General features: G+C 45.3%; 29 non-coding genes across 29 annotated transcripts; 13 read left to right on the top strand and 16 right to left on the bottom strand.

Moving 5' to 3' along the window:
• Window positions 1–296: 296 nt before the first annotated feature.
• TRNAI-AAU lies at window positions 297–370 on the bottom strand. The gene has a single exon. It is a non-coding gene; the product is annotated as a tRNA-Ile (tRNA).
• Window positions 371–541: 171 nt separating this feature from the next.
• Window positions 542–615, top strand: TRNAN-GUU. Its single transcript has one exon. It is a non-coding gene; the product is annotated as a tRNA-Asn (tRNA).
• A 707-nt stretch (window positions 616–1,322) lies between these two features.
• TRNAI-AAU lies at window positions 1,323–1,396 on the bottom strand. The gene has a single exon. It is a non-coding gene; the product is annotated as a tRNA-Ile (tRNA).
• Window positions 1,397–1,567: 171 nt separating this feature from the next.
• Window positions 1,568–1,641, top strand: TRNAN-GUU. Its single transcript has one exon. It is a non-coding gene; the product is annotated as a tRNA-Asn (tRNA).
• Window positions 1,642–2,350: 709 nt separating this feature from the next.
• On the bottom strand, window positions 2,351–2,424 carry TRNAI-AAU. Its single transcript has one exon. It is a non-coding gene; the product is annotated as a tRNA-Ile (tRNA).
• A 171-nt stretch (window positions 2,425–2,595) lies between these two features.
• TRNAN-GUU lies at window positions 2,596–2,669 on the top strand. The gene has a single exon. It is a non-coding gene; the product is annotated as a tRNA-Asn (tRNA).
• Window positions 2,670–3,373: 704 nt separating this feature from the next.
• Window positions 3,374–3,447, bottom strand: TRNAI-AAU. Its single transcript has one exon. It is a non-coding gene; the product is annotated as a tRNA-Ile (tRNA).
• A 952-nt stretch (window positions 3,448–4,399) lies between these two features.
• Window positions 4,400–4,473, bottom strand: TRNAI-AAU. Its single transcript has one exon. It is a non-coding gene; the product is annotated as a tRNA-Ile (tRNA).
• Window positions 4,474–4,644: 171 nt separating this feature from the next.
• TRNAN-GUU lies at window positions 4,645–4,718 on the top strand. Its single transcript has one exon. It is a non-coding gene; the product is annotated as a tRNA-Asn (tRNA).
• A 708-nt stretch (window positions 4,719–5,426) lies between these two features.
• On the bottom strand, window positions 5,427–5,500 carry TRNAI-AAU. The gene has a single exon. It is a non-coding gene; the product is annotated as a tRNA-Ile (tRNA).
• Window positions 5,501–5,671: 171 nt separating this feature from the next.
• On the top strand, window positions 5,672–5,745 carry TRNAN-GUU. The gene has a single exon. It is a non-coding gene; the product is annotated as a tRNA-Asn (tRNA).
• A 705-nt stretch (window positions 5,746–6,450) lies between these two features.
• Window positions 6,451–6,524, bottom strand: TRNAI-AAU. Its single transcript has one exon. It is a non-coding gene; the product is annotated as a tRNA-Ile (tRNA).
• A 171-nt stretch (window positions 6,525–6,695) lies between these two features.
• Window positions 6,696–6,770, top strand: TRNAN-GUU. The gene has a single exon. It is a non-coding gene; the product is annotated as a tRNA-Asn (tRNA).
• A 710-nt stretch (window positions 6,771–7,480) lies between these two features.
• On the bottom strand, window positions 7,481–7,554 carry TRNAI-AAU. The gene has a single exon. It is a non-coding gene; the product is annotated as a tRNA-Ile (tRNA).
• A 171-nt stretch (window positions 7,555–7,725) lies between these two features.
• TRNAN-GUU lies at window positions 7,726–7,800 on the top strand. The gene has a single exon. It is a non-coding gene; the product is annotated as a tRNA-Asn (tRNA).
• A 704-nt stretch (window positions 7,801–8,504) lies between these two features.
• Window positions 8,505–8,578, bottom strand: TRNAI-AAU. Its single transcript has one exon. It is a non-coding gene; the product is annotated as a tRNA-Ile (tRNA).
• A 952-nt stretch (window positions 8,579–9,530) lies between these two features.
• Window positions 9,531–9,604, bottom strand: TRNAI-AAU. The gene has a single exon. It is a non-coding gene; the product is annotated as a tRNA-Ile (tRNA).
• Window positions 9,605–9,775: 171 nt separating this feature from the next.
• On the top strand, window positions 9,776–9,849 carry TRNAN-GUU. Its single transcript has one exon. It is a non-coding gene; the product is annotated as a tRNA-Asn (tRNA).
• A 704-nt stretch (window positions 9,850–10,553) lies between these two features.
• TRNAI-AAU lies at window positions 10,554–10,627 on the bottom strand. The gene has a single exon. It is a non-coding gene; the product is annotated as a tRNA-Ile (tRNA).
• Window positions 10,628–10,798: 171 nt separating this feature from the next.
• TRNAN-GUU lies at window positions 10,799–10,872 on the top strand. Its single transcript has one exon. It is a non-coding gene; the product is annotated as a tRNA-Asn (tRNA).
• Window positions 10,873–11,579: 707 nt separating this feature from the next.
• On the bottom strand, window positions 11,580–11,653 carry TRNAI-AAU. Its single transcript has one exon. It is a non-coding gene; the product is annotated as a tRNA-Ile (tRNA).
• Window positions 11,654–11,824: 171 nt separating this feature from the next.
• On the top strand, window positions 11,825–11,898 carry TRNAN-GUU. The gene has a single exon. It is a non-coding gene; the product is annotated as a tRNA-Asn (tRNA).
• A 704-nt stretch (window positions 11,899–12,602) lies between these two features.
• Window positions 12,603–12,677, bottom strand: TRNAI-AAU. The gene has a single exon. It is a non-coding gene; the product is annotated as a tRNA-Ile (tRNA).
• Window positions 12,678–13,399: 722 nt separating this feature from the next.
• TRNAI-AAU lies at window positions 13,400–13,475 on the bottom strand. Its single transcript has one exon. It is a non-coding gene; the product is annotated as a tRNA-Ile (tRNA).
• Window positions 13,476–13,646: 171 nt separating this feature from the next.
• On the top strand, window positions 13,647–13,720 carry TRNAN-GUU. Its single transcript has one exon. It is a non-coding gene; the product is annotated as a tRNA-Asn (tRNA).
• A 704-nt stretch (window positions 13,721–14,424) lies between these two features.
• Window positions 14,425–14,498, bottom strand: TRNAI-AAU. The gene has a single exon. It is a non-coding gene; the product is annotated as a tRNA-Ile (tRNA).
• A 171-nt stretch (window positions 14,499–14,669) lies between these two features.
• TRNAN-GUU lies at window positions 14,670–14,743 on the top strand. The gene has a single exon. It is a non-coding gene; the product is annotated as a tRNA-Asn (tRNA).
• A 708-nt stretch (window positions 14,744–15,451) lies between these two features.
• On the bottom strand, window positions 15,452–15,525 carry TRNAI-AAU. The gene has a single exon. It is a non-coding gene; the product is annotated as a tRNA-Ile (tRNA).
• A 171-nt stretch (window positions 15,526–15,696) lies between these two features.
• On the top strand, window positions 15,697–15,770 carry TRNAN-GUU. The gene has a single exon. It is a non-coding gene; the product is annotated as a tRNA-Asn (tRNA).
• The last annotated feature ends 139 nt before the right edge of the window (window positions 15,771–15,909 follow it).

Genomic DNA, 15,909 nt, shown 5'->3' with positions numbered 1-15,909 from the left:
CAGATGAGGTGCAAATGCGCAAGAACGAATCGTGGAAATGAAGATGCCATAGAAATTACCACAGGGAGGGGTAGGGGTGGGTGTGAGAAGAAGAAGAAAAATAAAAAGCTTACTAGTACCTAGTTTTCCCACCAGCAGCTAGAAATCAGTAAACCAAGGATAATTGAACTGGTTCCTATGTCACCTGTGTGAGGCATTTCTGTTTCATGCGCTTGCAAGGGAAGCTTTGCTGAGGCCTCCAGGCAACCACACTTGCCCACAAAGAAGCACCTGGGAAAGTTTTCAAGGAGTAAAAGTGGCCAGTATGGGGATTGAACCCATGACCTTGGCGTTATTAGCACCACACTCTAACCAGCTGAGCTAACCGGCCAACGTAGGTGATGCGCTTGGAACTCTCACCTCTATGTAAAGAAAGTGCACTAGTGCTACACATCCTCCGACATTTCCACTGAGAAGAAGATAGGAAATGAGAAGGTTGGACAGATTAAGCTCTTATATATTGGATGGCTATAGATCACACGTTCAAAGTACTTGCTGTGCTGTCTCTGTGGCGCAATTGGTTAGCGCGTTCGGCTGTTAACTGAAAGGTTGGTGGTTCAAGCCCACCCAGGGATGAGAGATTTACCTTATGTTCTTTTTTCAGGAACAGAGTCGGGAAAAATATGGTATGTTGCCTCCGTGTGAAGCCTCAACGAGAAGGGCTGTGCAGCTCTGCAGTGTCCGAGAAATATCTAAGGGTTACCTTAAGAAAGAGTATACCTGGTTGGGTATAAAATAAAAAACGAGACACTGGTCCTTCTTTTTACACAAACCTAAAAATTCATACTGTGATAGGTACTCAGGGGGCGATTCTTTAACTGTGCGCTTCCGTATAGGTGCCCTGATGCCACAATGCGACACTCTATACTACAATGGCATCTGGGCGCTTGGATTCCGAAATAGAATAATGACTCAACCAGGTATCGGTGCACCTTACATTTACATGCCTGCAGTTAGGCTAGCCGATATAACTGTAGTTGTATATCAGCAGATGAGGTGCAAATGCGCAAGAACGAATCGTGGAAATGAAGATGCCATAGAAATTACCACAGGGAGGGGTAGTGGTGGGTGTGAGAAGAAGAAGAAAAATAAAAAGCTTACTAGTACCTAGTTTTCCCACCAGCAGCTAGAAATCAGTAAACCAAGGATAATTGAACTGGTCCTATGTCACCTGTGTGAGGCATTTCTGTTTCATGCGCTTGCAAGGGAAGCTTTGCTGAGGCCTCCAGGCAACCACACTTGCCCACAAAGAAGCACCTGGGAAAGTTTTCAAGGAGTAAAAGTGGCCAGTATGAGGATTGAACCCATGACCTTGGCGTTATTAGCACCACACTCTAACCAGCTGAGCTAACCGGCCAACGTAGGTGATGCGCTTGGAACTCTCACCTCTATGTAAAGAAAGTGCACTAGTGCTACACATCCTCCGACATTTCCACTGAGAAGAAGATAGGAAATGAGAAGGTTGGACAGATTAAGCTCTTATATATTGGATGGCTATAGATCACACGTTCAAAGTACTTGCTGTGCTGTCTCTGTGGCGCAATAGGTTAGCGCGTTCGGCTGTTAACTGAAAGGTTGGTGGTTCAAGCCCACCCAGGGACGAGAGATTTACCTTATGTTCTTTTTTCAGGAACAGAGTCGGGAAAAATATGGTATGTTGCCTCCGTGTGAAGCCTCAACGAGAAGGGCTGTGCAGCTCTGCAGTGTCCGAGAAATATCTAAGGGTTACCTTAAGAAAGAGTATACCTGGTTGGGTATAAAACAAAAAACGAGACACTGGTCCTTCTTTTTACACAAATCCTAAAAATTCATACTGTGATAGGTACTCAGGGGGCGATTCTTTAACTGTGCGCTTCCGTATAGGTGCCCTGATGCCACAATGCGACACTCTATACTACAATGGCATCTGGGCGCTTGGATTCCGAAATAGAATAATGACTCAACCAGGTATCGGTGCACCTTACATTTACATGCCTGCAGTTAGGCCAGCCGATATAACTGTAGTTGTATATCAGCAGATGAGGTGCAAATGCGCAAGAACAAATCGTGGAAATGAAGATGCCATAGAAATTACCACAGGGAGGGGTAGGGGTGGGTGTGAGAAGAAGAAGAAAAATAAAAAGCTTACTAGTACCTAGTTTTCCCACCAGCAGCTAGAAATCAGTAAACCAAGGATAATTGAACTGGTCCTATGTCACCTGTGTGAGGCATTTCTGTTTCATGCGCTTGCAAGGGAAGCTTTGCCTGAGGCCTCCAGGCAACCACACTTGCCCACAAAGAAGCACCTGGGAAAGTTTTCAAGGAGTAAAAGTGGCCAGTATGGGGATTGAACCCATGACCTTGGCATTATTAGCACCACACTCTAACCAGCTGAGCTAACCGGCCAACGTAGGTGATGCGCTTGGAACTCTCACCTCTATGTAAAGAAAGTGCACTAGTGCTACACATCCTCCGACATTTCCACTGAGAAGAAGATAGGAAATGAGAAGGTTGGACAGATTAAGCTCTTATATATTGGATGGCTATAGATCACACGTTCAAAGTACCTGCTGTGCTGTCTCTGTGGCGCAATAGGTTAGCGCGTTCGGCTGTTAACTGAAAGGTTGGTGGTTCAAGCCCACCCATGGATGAGAGATTTACCTTATGTTCTTTTTTCAGGAACAGAGTCGGGAAAAATATGGTATGTTGCCTCCGTGTGAAGCCTCAACGAGAAGGGCTGTGCAGCTCTGCAGTGTCCGAGAAATATCTAAGGGTTACCTTAAGAAAGAGTATACCTGGTTGGGTATAAAATAAAAAACGAGACACTGGTCCTTCTTTTTACACAAACCTAAAAATTCATACTGTGATAGGTACTCAGGGGGCGATTCTTTAACTGTGCGCTTCCGTATAGGTGCCCTGATGCCACAATGCGACACTCTATACTACAATGGCATCTGGGCGCTTGGATTCCGAAATAGAATAATGACTCAACCAGGTATCGGTGCACCTTACATTTACATGCCTGCAGTTAGGCCAGCCGATATAACTGTAGTTGTATATCAGCAGATGAGGTGCAAATGCGCAAGAACGAATCGTGGAAATGAAGATGCCATAGAAATTACCACAGTGAGGGGTAGGGGTGGGTGTGAGAAGAAGAAAAATAAAAAGCTTACTAGTACCTAGTTTTCCCACCAGCTGCTAGAAATCAGTAAACCGAGGATAATTGAACTGGTTCTATATCACCTGTGTAAGGCATTTCTGTTTCATGCGCTTGCAAGGGAAGCTTTGCTGAGGCCTCCAGGCAACCACACTTGCCCACAAAGAAGCACCTGGGAAAGTTTTCAAGGAGTAAAAGTGGCCAGTATGGGGATTGAACCCATGACCTTGGCGTTATTAGCACCACGCTCTAACCAGCTGAGCTAACCGGCCAACGTAGGTGATGCGCTTGGAACTCTCACCTCTATGTAAAGAAAGTGCACTAGTGCTACACATCCTCCGACATTTCCACTGAGAAGAAGATAGGAAATGAGAAGGTTGGACAGATTAAGCTCTTATATATTGGATGGCTATAGATCACACGTTCAAAGTACCTGCTGTGCTGTCTCTGTGGCGCAATAGGTTAGCGTGTTTGGCTGTTAACTGAAAGGTTGGTGGTTCAAGCCCACCCATGGATGAGAGATTTACCTTATGTTCTTTTATCAGGAACAGAGTCGGGTAAAATATGGTATGTTGCTTCCTTGTGAAGCCTTAACGAGAAGGGCTGTGCAGCTCTGCAGTGTCCGAGAAATATCTAAGGGTTACCTTAAGAAAGAGTATACCTGGTTGGGTATAAAACAAAAAACGAGACACTGGTCCTTCCTTTTACACAAACCTAAAAATCCATACTGTGATAGACACTCAGGGGGCGATTCTTTAACTGTGCGCTTCCGTATAGGTGCCCTGATGCCACAATGCGACACTCTATACTACAATGGCATCTGGGCGCTTGGATTCCGAAATAGAATAATGACTCAACCAGGTATCGGTGCACCTTACATTTACATGCCTGCAGTTAGGCCAGCCGATATAACTGTAGTTGTATATCAGCAGATGAGGTGCAAATGCGCAAGAACGAATCGTGGAAATGAAGATGCCATAGAAATTACCACAGGGAGGGGTAGTGGTGGGTGTGAGAAGAAGAAGAAAAATAAAAAGCTTACTAGTACCTAGTTTTCCCACCAGCAGCTAGAAATCAGTAAACCAAGGATAATTGAACTGGTCCTATGTCACCTGTGTGAGGCATTTCTGTTTCATGCGCTTGCAAGGGAAGCTTTGCTGAGGCCTCCAGGCAACCACACTTGCCCACAAAGAAGCACCTGGGAAAGTTTTCAAGGAGTAAAAGTGGCCAGTATGGGGATTGAACCCATGACCTTGGCGTTATTAGCACCACACACTAACCAGCTGAGCTAACCGGCCAACGTAGGTGATGCGCTTGGAACTCTCACCTCTATGTAAAGAAAGTGCACTAGTGCTACACATCCTCCGACATTTCCACTGAGAAGAAGATAGGAAATGAGAAGGTTGGACAGATTAAGCTCTTATATATTGGATGGCTATAGATCACACGTTCAAAGTACTTGCTGTGCTGTCTCTGTGGCGCAATAGGTTAGCGTGTTCGGCTGTTAACTGAAAGGTTGGTGGTTCAAGCCCACCCAGGGACTGAGAGATTTACCTTATGTTCTTTTTTCAGGAACAGAGTCGGGAAAAATATGGTATGTTGCCTCCGTGTGAAGCCTCAACGAGAAGGGCTGTGCAGCTCTGCAGTGTCCGAGAAATATCTAAGGGTTACCTTAAGAAAGAGTATACCTGGTTGGGTATAAAACAAAAAACGAGACACTGGTCCTTCTTTTTACACAAACCTAAAAATTCATACTGTGATAGGTACTCAGGGGGCGATTCTTTAACTGTGCGCTTCCGTATAGGTGCCCTGATGCCACAAAGCGACACTCTATACTACAATGGCATCTGGGCGCTTGGATTCCGAAATAGAATAATGGCTCAACCAGGTATCGGTGCACCTTACATTTACATGCCTGCAGTTAGGCCAGCCGATATAACTGTAGTTGTATATCAACAGATGAGGTGCAAATGCGCAAGAACAAATCGTGGAAATGAAGATGCCATAGAAATTACCACAGGGAGGGGTAGGGGTGGGTGTGAGAAGAAGAAGAAAAATAAAAAGCTTACTAGTACCTAGTTTTCCCACCAGCAGCTAGAAATCAGTAAACCAAGGATAATTGAACTGGTCCTATGTCACCTGTGTGAGGCATTTCTGTTTCATGCGCTTGCAAGGGAAGCTTTCCTGAGGCCTCCAGGCAACCACACTTGCCCACTAAGAAGCACCTGGGAAAGTTTTCAAGGAGTAAAAGTGGCCAGTATGGAGATTGAACCCATGACCTTGGCATTATTAGCACCACACTCTAACCAGCTGAGCTAACCAGTCAACATAGCTGAAGCACTTGGAACTCTCACCTCTATGTAAAGAAAGTGCACTAGTGCTACACATCCTCCGACATTTCCACTGAGAAGAAGATAGGAAATGAGAAGGTTGGACAGATTAAGCTCTTATATATTGGATGGCTATAGATCACACGTTCAAAGTACCTGCTGTGCTGTCTCTGTGGCGCAATAGGTTAGCGCATTCGGCTGTTAACTGAAAGGTTGGTGGTTCAAGCCCACCCAGGGACGAGAGATTTACCTTATGTTCTTTTTTCAGGAACAGAGTCGGGAAAAATATGGTATGTTGCCTCCGTGTGAAGCCTCAACGAGAAGGGCTGTGCAGCTCTGCAGTGTCCGAGAAATATCTAAGGGTTACCTTAAGAAAGAGTATACCTGGTTGGGTATAAAATAAAAAACGAGACACTGGTCCTTCTTTTTACACAAACCTAAAAATTCATACTGTGATAGGTACTCAGGGGGCGATTCTTTAACTGTGCGCTTCCGTATAGGTGCCCTGATGCCACAATGCGACACTCTATACTACAATGGCATCTGGGCGCTTGGATTCCGAAATAGAATAATGACTCAACCAGGTATCGGTGCACCTTACATTTACATGCCTGCAGTTAGGCCAGCCGATATAACTGTAGTTGTATATCAGCAGATGAGGTGCAAATGCGCAAGAACGAATCGTGGAAATGAAGATGCCATAGAAATTACCACAGTGAGGGGTAGGGGTGGGTGTGAGAAGAAGAAAAATAAAAAGCTTACTAGTACCTAGTTTTCCCACCAGCATGCTAGAAATCAGTAAACCGAGGATAATTGAACTGGTTCCTATATCACCTGTGTAGGCATTTCTGTTTCATGCGCTTGCAAGGGAAGCTTTGCTGAGGCCTCCAGGCAACCACACTTGCCCACAAAGAAGCACCTGGGAAAGTTTTCAAGGAGTAAAAGTGGCCAGTATGGGGATTGAACCCATGACCTTGGCGTTATTAGCACCACACTCTAACCAGCTGAGCTAACCGGCCAACGTAGGTGATGCGCTTGGAACTCTCACCTCTATGTAAAGAAAGTGCACTAGTGCTACACATCCTCCGACATTTCCACTGAGAAGAAGATAGGAAATGAGAAGGTTGGACAGATTAAGCTCTTATATATTGGATGGCTATAGATCACACGTTCAAAGTACCTGCTGTGCTGTCTCTGTGGCGCAATAGGTTAGCGCGTTTCGGCTGTTAACTGAAAGGTTGGTGGTTCAAGCCCACCCATGGACGAGAGATTTACCTTATGTTCTTTTATCAGGAACAGAGTCGGGTAAAATATGGTATGTTGCCTCCGTGTGAAGCCTTCAACGAGAAGGGCTGTGCAGCTCTGCAGTGTCCGGAGAAATACCTAAGGGTTACCTTAAGAAAGAGTATACCTGGTTGGGTATAAAACAAAAAACGAGACACTGGTCCTTCCTTTTTACACAAACCTAAAAATTCATACTGTGATAGGTACTCAGGGGGCGATTCTTTAACTGTGCGCTTCCGTATAGGTGCCCTGATGCCACAATGCGACACTCTATACTACAATGGCATCTGGGCGCTTGGATTCCGAAATAGAATAATGACTCAACCAGGTATCGGTGCACCTTACATTTACATGCCTGCAGTTAGGCCAGCCGATATAACTGTAGTTGTATATCAGCAGATGAGGTGCAAATGCGCAAGAACGAATCGTGGAAATGAAGATGCCATAGAAATTACCACAGGGAGGGGTAGGGGTGGGTGTGAGAAGAAGAAGAAAAATAAAAAGCTTACTAGTACCTAGTTTTCCCACCAGCAGCTAGAAATCAGTAAACCAAGGATAATTGAACTGTTCCTATGTCACCTGTGTGAGGCATTTCTGTTTCATGCGCTTGCAAGGGAAGCTTTGCTGAGGCCTCCAGGCAACCACACTTGCCCACAAAGAAGCACCTGGGAAAGTTTTCAAGGAGTAAAAGTGGCCAGTATGGGGATTGAACCCATGACCTTGGCATTATTAGCACCACACTCTAACCAGCTGAGCTAACCGGCCAACGTAGGTGATGCGCTTGGAACTCTCACCTCTATGTAAAGAAAGTGCACTAGTGCTACACATCCTCCGACATTTCCACTGAGAAGAAGATAGGAAATGAGAAGGTTGGACAGATTAAGCTCTTATATATTGGATGGCTATAGATCACACGTTCAAAGTACTTGCTGTGCTGTCTCTGTGGCGCAATAGGTTAGCGCTGTTCGGCTGTTAACTGAAAGGTTGGTGGTTCAAGCCCACCCAGGGACGAGAGATTTACCTTATGTTCTTTTTTCAGGAACAGAGTCGGGAAAAATATGGTATGTTGCCTCCGTGTGAAGCCTCAACGAGAAGGGCTGTGCAGCTCTGCAGTGTCCGAGAAATATCTAAGGGTTACCTTAAGAAAGAGTATACCTGGTTGGGTATAAAATAAAAAACGAGACACTGGTCCTTCTTTTTACACAAACCTAAAAATTCATACTGTGATAGGTACTCAGGGGGCGATTCTTTAACTGTGCGCTTCCGTATAGGTGCCCTGATGCCACAATGCGACACTCTATACTACAATGGCATCTGGGCGCTTGGATTCCGAAATAGAATAATGACTCAACCAGGTATCGGTGCACCTTACATTTACATGCCTGCAGTTAGGCCAGCCGATATAACTGTAGTTGTATATCAGCAGATGAGGTGCAAATGCGCAAGAACGAATCGTGGAAATGAAGATGCCATAGAAATTACCACAGTGAGGGGTAGGGGTGGGTGTGAGAAGAAGAAAAATAAAAAGCTTACTAGTACCTAGTTTTCCCACCAGCTGCTAGAAATCAGTAAACCGAGGATAATTGAACTGGTTCTATATCACCTGTGTAAGGCATTTCTGTTTCATGCGCTTGCAAGGGAAGCTTTGCTGAGGCCTCCAGGCAACCACACTTGCCCACAAAGAAGCACCTGGGAAAGTTTTCAAGGAGTAAAAGTGGCCAGTATGGGGATTGAACCCATGACCTTGGCGTTATTAGCACCACGCTCTAACCAGCTGAGCTAACCGGCCAACGTAGGTGATGCGCTTGGAACTCTCACCTCTATGTAAAGAAAGTGCACTAGTGCTACACATCCTCCGACATTTCCACTGAGAAGAAGATAGGAAATGAGAAGGTTGGACAGATTAAGCTCTTATATATTGGATGGCTATAGATCACACGTTCAAAGTACCTGCTGTGCTGTCTCTGTGGTGCAATAGGTTAGCGCGTTTGGCTGTTAACTGAAAGGTTGGTGGTTCAAGCCCACCCATGGATGAGAGATTTACCTTATGTTCTTTTATCAGGAACAGAGTCGGGTAAAATATGGTATGTTGCTTCCTTGTGAAGCCTTAACGAGAAGGGCTGTGCAGCTCTGCAGTGTCCGGGAAATACCTAAGGGTTACCTTAAGAAAGAGTATACCTGGTTGGGTATAAAACAAAAAACGAGACACTGGTCCTTCCTTTTACACAAACCTAAAAATCCATACTGTGATAGACACTCAGGGGGCGATTCTTTAACTGTGCGCTTCCGTATAGGTGCCCTGATGCCACAATGCGACACTCTATACTACAATGGCATCTGGGCGCTTGGATTCCGAAATAGAATAATGACTCAACCAGGTATCGGTGCACCTTACATTTACATGCCTGCAGTTAGGCCAGCCGATATAACTGTAGTTGTATATCAGCAGATGAGGTGCAAATGCGCAAGAACGAATCGTGGAAATGAAGATGCCATAGAAATTACCACAGGGAGGGGTAGTGGTGGGTGTGAGAAGAAGAAGAAAAATAAAAAGCTTACTAGTACCTAGTTTTCCCACCAGCAGCTAGAAATCAGTAAACCAAGGATAATTGAACTGGTCCTATGTCACCTGTGTGAGGCATTTCTGTTTCATGCGCTTGCAAGGGAAGCTTTCCTGAGGCCTCCAGGCAACCACACTTGCCCACAAAGAAGCACCTGGGAAAGTTTTCAAGGAGTAAAAGTGGCCAGTATGGGGATTGAACCCATGACCTTGGCGTTATTAGCACCACACTCTAACCAGCTGAGCTAACCGGCCAACGTAGGTGATGCGCTTGGAACTCTCACCTCTATGTAAAGAAAGTGCACTAGTGCTACACATCCTCCGACATTTCCACTGAGAAGAAGATAGGAAATGAGAAGGTTGGACAGATTAAGCTCTTATATATTGGATGGCTATAGATCACACGTTCAAAGTACTTGCTGTGCTGTCTCTGTGGCGCAATTGGTTAGCGCGTTCGGCTGTTAACTGAAAGGTTGGTGGTTCAAGCCCACCCAGGGACGAGAGATTTACCTTATGTTCTTTTTTCAGGAACAGAGTCGGGAAAAATATGGTATGTTGCCTCCGTGTGAAGCCTCAACGAGAAGGGCTGTGCAGCTCTGCAGTGTCCGAGAAATATCTAAGGGTTACCTTAAGAAAGAGTATACCTGGTTGGGTATAAAATAAAAAACGAGACACTGGTCCTTCTTTTTACACAAACCTAAAAATTCATACTGTGATAGGTACTCAGGGGGCGATTCTTTAACTGTGCGCTTCCGTATAGGTGCCCTGATGCCACAATGCGACACTCTATACTACAATGGCATCTGGGCGCTTGGATTCCGAAATAGAATAATGACTCAACCAGGTATCGGTGCACCTTACATTTACATGCCTGCAGTTAGGCCAGCCGATATAACTGTAGTTGTATATCAGCAGATGAGGTGCAAATGCGCAAGAACGAATCGTGGAAATGAAGATGCCATAGAAATTACCACAGTGAGGGGTAGGGGTGGGTGTGAGAAGAAGAAAAATAAAAAGCTTACTAGTACCTAGTTTTCCCACCAGCTGCTAGAAATCAGTAAACCGAGGATAATTGAACTGGTTCTATATCACCTGTGTAAGGCATTTCTGTTTCATGCGCTTGCAAGGGAAGCTTTGCTGAGGCCTCCAGGCAACCACACTTGCCCACAAAGAAGCACCTGGGAAAGTTTTCAAGGAGTAAAAGTGGCCAGTATGGGGATTGAACCCATGACCTTGGCGTTATTAGCACCACGCTCTAACCAGCTGAGCTAACCGGCCAACGTAGGTGATGCGCTTGGAACTCTCACCTCTATGTAAAGAAAGTGCACTAGTGCTACACATCCTCCGACATTTCCACTGAGAAGAAGATAGGAAATGAGAAGGTTGGACAGATTAAGCTCTTATATATTGGATGGCTATAGATCACACGTTCAAAGTACTTGCTGTGCTGTCTCTGTGGCGCAATAGGTTAGCGCGTTCGGCTGTTAACTGAAAGGTTGGTGGTTCAAGCCCACCCTGGGATGAGAGATTTACCTTATGTTCTTTTTTCAGGAACAGAGTCGGGTAAAATATGGTATGTTGCCTCCGTGTGAAGCCTCAACGAGAAGGGCTGTGCAGCTCTGCAGTGTCCGAGAAATATCTAAGGGTTACCTTAAGATAGAGTATACCTGGTTGGGTATAAAACAAAAAACGAGACACTGGTCCTTCCTTTTACACAAACCTAAAAATTCATACTGTGATAGGTACTCAGGGGGCGATTCTTTAACTGTGCGCTTCCGTATAGGTGCCCTGATGCCACAATGCGACACTCTATACTACAATGGCATCTGGGCGCTTGGATTCCGAAATAGAATAATGACTCAACCAGGTATCGGTGCACCTTACATTTACATGCCTGCAGTTAGGCCAGCCGATATAACTGTAGTTGTATATCAGCAGATGAGGTGCAAATGCGCAAGAACAAATCGTGGAAATGAAGATGCCATAGAAATTACCACAGGGAGGGGTAGGGGTGGGTGTGAGAAGAAGAAGAAAAATAAAAAGCTTACTAGTACCTAGTTTTCCCACCAGCAGCTAGAAATCAGTAAACCAAGGATAATTGAACTGGTCCTATGTCACCTGTGTGAGGCATTTCTGTTTCATGCGCTTGCAAGGGAAGCTTTCCTGAGGCCTCCAGGCAACCACACTTGCCCACTAAGAAGCACCTGGGAAAGTTTTCAAGGAGTAAATGTGGCCAGTATGGAGATTGAACCCATGACCTTGGCATTATTAGCACCACACTCTAACCAGCTGAGCTAACCAGTCAACATAGGTGATGCACTTGGAACTCTCACCTCTATGTAAAGAAAGTGCACTAGTGCTACACATCCTCCGACATTTCCACTGAGAAGAAGATAGGAAATGAGAAGGTTGGACAGATTAAGCTCTTATATATTGGATGGCTATAGATCACACGTTCAAAGTACTTGCTGTGCTGTCTCTGTGGCGCAATTGGTTAGCGCATTCGGCTGTTAACTGAAAGGTTGGTGGTTCAAGCCCACCCAGGGACGAGAGATTTACCTTATGTTCTTTTTTCAGGAACAGAGTCGGGAAAAATATGGTATGTTGCCTCCGTGTGAAGCCTCAACGAGAAGGGCTGTGCAGCTCTGCAGTGTCCGAGAAATATCTAAGGGTTACCTTAAGAAAGAGTATACCTGGTTGGGTATAAAATAAAAAACGAGACACTGGTCCTTCTTTTTACACAAACCTAAAAATTCATACTGTGATAGGTACTCAGGGGGCGATTCTTTAACTGTGCGCTTCCGTATAGGTGCCCTGATGCCACAATGCGACACTCTATACTACAATGGCATCTGGGCGCTTGGATTCCGAAATAGAATAATGACTCAACCAGGTATCGGTGCACCTTACATTTACATGCCTGCAGTTAGGCCAGCCGATATAACTGTAGTTGTATATCAGCAGATGAGGTGCAAATGCGCAAGAACGAATCGTGGAAATGAAGATGCCATAGAAATTACCACAGTGAGGGGTAGGGGTGGGTGTGAGAAGAAGAAAAATAAAAAGCTTACTAGTACCTAGTTTTCCCACCAGCAGCTAGAAATCAGTAAACCAAGGATAATTGAACTGGTCCTATGTCACCTGTGTGAGGCATTTCTGTTTCATGCGCTTGCAAGGGAAGCTTTGCTGAGGCCTCCAGGCAACCACACTTGCCCACAAAGAAGCACCTGGGAAAGTTTTCAAGGAGTAAAAGTGGCCAGTATGGGGATTGAACCCATGACCTTGGCGTTATTAGCACCACAGCTCTAACCAGCTGAGCTAACCGGCCAACAGTAGGTGATGCGCTTGGAACTCTCACCTCTATGTAAAGAAAGTGCACTAGTGCTACACATCCTCCGACATTTCCACTGAGAAGAAGATAGGAAATGAGAAGGTTGGACAGATTAAGCTCTTATATATTGGATGGCTATAGATCACACGTTCAAAGTACCTGCTGTGCTGTCTCTGTGGCGCAATAGGTTAGCGCGTTTGGCTGTTAACTGAAAGGTTGGTGGTTCAAGCCCTCCCATGGATGAGAGATTTAACTGTGCGCTTCCGTATAGGTGCCCTGATGCCACAAATGCGACACTCTATACTACAATGGCATCTGGGCGCTTGGATTCCGAAATAGAATAATGACTCAACCAGGTATCGGTGCACCTTACATTTACATGCCTGCAGTTAGGCCAGCCGATATAACTGTAGTTGTATATCAGCAGATGAGGTGCAAATGCGCAAGAACAAATTGTGGAAATGAAGATGCCATAGAAATTACCACAGGGAGGGGTAGTGGTGGGTGTGAGAAGAAGAAGAAAAATAAAAAGCTTACTAGTACCTAGTTTTCCCACCAGCAGCTAGAAATCAGTAAACCAAGGATAATTGAACTGTTCCTATGTCACCTGTGTGAGGCATTTCTGTTTCATGCGCTTGCAAGGGAAGCTTTCCTGAGGCCTCCAGGCAACCACACTTGCCCACAAAGAAGCACCTGGGAAAGTTTTCAAGGAGTAAAAGTGGCCAGTAATGGGAGATTGAACCCATGACCTTGGCATTATTAGCACCACACTCTAACCAGCTGAGCTAACCGGCCAACGTAGGTGATGTGCTTGGAACTCTCACCTCTATGTAAAGAAAGTGCACTAGTGCTACACATCCTCCGACATTTCCACTGAGAAGAAGATAGGAAATGAGAAGGTTGGACAGATTAAGCTCTTATATATTGGATGGCTATAGATCACACGTTCAAAGTACTTGCTGTGCTGTCTCTGTGGCGCAATAGGTTAGCGCGTTCGGCTGTTAACTGAAAGGTTGGTGGTTCAAGCCCACCCAGGGACGAGAGATTTACCTTATGTTCTTTTTTCATAAACAGAGTCGGGAAAAATATGGTATGTTGTCTCCGTGTGAAGCCTCAACGATAAGGGCTGTGCAGCTCTGCAGTGTCCGGGAAATACCTAAGGGTTACCTTAAGATAGAGTATACCTGGTTGGGTATAAAATAAAAAACGAGACACTGGTCCTTCTTTTTACACAAACCTAAAAATTCATACTGTGATAGGTACTCAGGGGGCGATTCTTTAACTGTGCGCTTCCGTATAGGTGCCCTGATGCCACAATGCGACACTCTATACTACAATGGCATCTGGGCGCTTGGATTCCGAAATAGAATAATGACTCAACCAGGTATCGGTGCACCTTACATTTACATGCCTGCAGTTAGGCCAGCCGATATAACTGTAGTTGTATATCAGCAGATGAGGTGCAAATGCGCAAGAACGAATCGTGGAAATGAAGATGCCATAGAAATTACCACAGTGAGGGGTAGGGGTGGGTGTGAGAAGAAGAAAAATAAAAAGCTTACTAGTACCTAGTTTTCCCACCAGCTGCTAGAAATCAGTAAACCGAGGATAATTGAACTGGTTCTATATCACCTGTGTGAGGCATTTCTGTTTCATGCGCTTGCAAGGGAAGCTTTGCTGAGGCCTCCAGGCAACCACACTTGCCCACAAAGAAGCACCTGGGAAAGTTTTCAAGGAGTAAAAGTGGCCAGTATGGGGATTGAACCCATGACCTTGGCGTTATTAGCACCACGCTCTAACCAGCTGAGCTAACCGGCCAACGTAGGTGATGCGCTTGGAACTCTCACCTCTATGTAAAGAAAGTGCACTAGTGCTACACATCCTCCGACATTTCCACTGAGAAGAAGATAGGAAATGAGAAGGTTGGACAGATTAAGCTCTTATATATTGGATGGCTATAGATCACACGTTCAAAGTACTTGCTGTGCTGTCTCTGTGGCGCAATAGGTTAGCGCGTTCGGCTGTTAACTGAAAGGTTGGTGGTTCAAGCCCACCCTGGGATGAGAGATTTACCTTATGTTCTTTTTTCAGGAACAGAGTCGGGTAAAATATGGTATGTTGCCTTCCGTGTGAAGCCTAACGAGAAGGGCTGTGCAGCTCTGCAGTGTCCGAGAAATATCTAAGGGTTACCTTAAGAAAGAGTATACCTGGTTGGGTATAAAACAAAAAACGAGACACTGGTCCTTCCTTTTACACAAACCTAAAAATCCATACTGTAATAGACACTCAGGGGGCGATTCTTTAACTGTGCGCTTCCGTATAGGTGCCCTGATGCCACAATGCGACACTCTATACTACAATGGCATCTGGGCGCTTGGATTCCGAAATAGAATAATGACTCAACCAGGTATCGGTGCACCTTACATTTACATGCCTGCAGTTAGGCCAGCCGATATAACTGTAGTTGTATATCAGCAGATGAGGTGCAAATGCGCAAGAACGAATCGTGGAAATGAAGATGCCATAGAAATTACCACAGGGAGGGGTAGTGGTGGGATGTGAGAAGAAGAAGAAAAATAAAAAGCTTACTAGTACCTAGTTTTCCCACCAGCAGCTAGAAATCAGTAAACCAAGGATAATTGAACTGGTCCTATGTCACCTGTGTGAGGCATTTCTGTTTCATGCGCTTGCAAGGGAAGCTTTGCTGAGGCCTCCAGGCAACCACACTTGCCCACAAAGAAGCACCTGGGAAAGTTTTCAAGGAGTAAAAGTGGCCAGTATGGGGATTGAACCCATGACCTTGGCGTTATTAGCACCACACTCTAACCAGCTGAGCTAACCGGCCAACGTAGGTGATGCGCTTGGAACTCTCACCTCTATGTAAAGAAAGTGCACTAGTGCTACACATCCTCCGACATTTCCACTGAGAAGAAGATAGGAAATGAGAAGGTTGGACAGATTAAGCTCTTATATATTGGATGGCTATAGATCACACGTTCAAAGTACTTGCTGTGCTGTCTCTGTGGCGCAATAGGTTAGCGCGTTCGGCTGTTAACTGAAAGGTTGGTGGTTCAAGCCCACCCAGGGACGAGAGATTTACCTTATGTTCTTTTTTCAGGAACAGAGTCGGGAAAAATATGGTATGTTGCCTCCGTGTGAAGCCTCAACGAGAAGGGCTGTGCAGCTCTGCAGTGTCCGAGAAATATCTAAGGGTTACCTTAAGAAAGAG

Source organism: Geotrypetes seraphini, chromosome 5 (genome assembly GCF_902459505.1).
Source record: "Geotrypetes seraphini chromosome 5, aGeoSer1.1, whole genome shotgun sequence".
Lineage (NCBI taxonomy): Eukaryota > Metazoa > Chordata > Amphibia > Gymnophiona > Dermophiidae > Geotrypetes > Geotrypetes seraphini.
The sequence above is the reverse complement of the archived record's forward strand: the minus strand, read 5'-3'. Positions and strand labels throughout refer to the sequence as shown.